This window comes from Penaeus monodon, chromosome 33 (genome assembly GCF_015228065.2).
Source record: "Penaeus monodon isolate SGIC_2016 chromosome 33, NSTDA_Pmon_1, whole genome shotgun sequence".
Lineage (NCBI taxonomy): Eukaryota > Metazoa > Arthropoda > Malacostraca > Decapoda > Penaeidae > Penaeus > Penaeus monodon.
Window position 1 is genome coordinate 19,068,410 of NC_051418.1, and position 560 is coordinate 19,068,969.

Consider the following 560-nt stretch of genomic DNA (forward strand, 5'->3'; position numbering starts at 1 on the left):
TTAATGGGTTTTGCAAGATTTTTTAATTTTCCTTCACTGCAGAATTCATCCTAAAAATTTAAGATGGGCCTAACATTCCTTACGTATAATATATTCAATTTCGGGTTTCACTGTAAAAAACTGACCAAAGAAAACACACGCTCAATGGACGGATTGTGTATCCCCGTTGTGGGGCTGGTAAATTTTTGCTGAGTCCCAAAAACAATCTAACACTGTGAAAATAAACCTTGCATACTCCCTTTCTTTTTCTCACGTAGAAAAAATATAGCCAGCTCCTGAAGAAGCAGCTACACAAAATTTTTTTTTTTGTTGTATTATGGGAAATAGCACCCCCCAGCTGATATATATGGGGCTGTTTTAGCCAGGGGAGAGTCTATCGCACAAGACTGATTCACGATGCCTAAGCCATTAACTCAAATTTTTTTCATTTATCTGAGTAGACAGTATACTCAACAACTCGCCTAAGATTAGTGAGTTGACTAGGGTTTTTAAGTAATCAGAAATGTTATTTAAATCATTTTCCTACAATTTTGGTTACAACAAAATTTATTTATGAAATT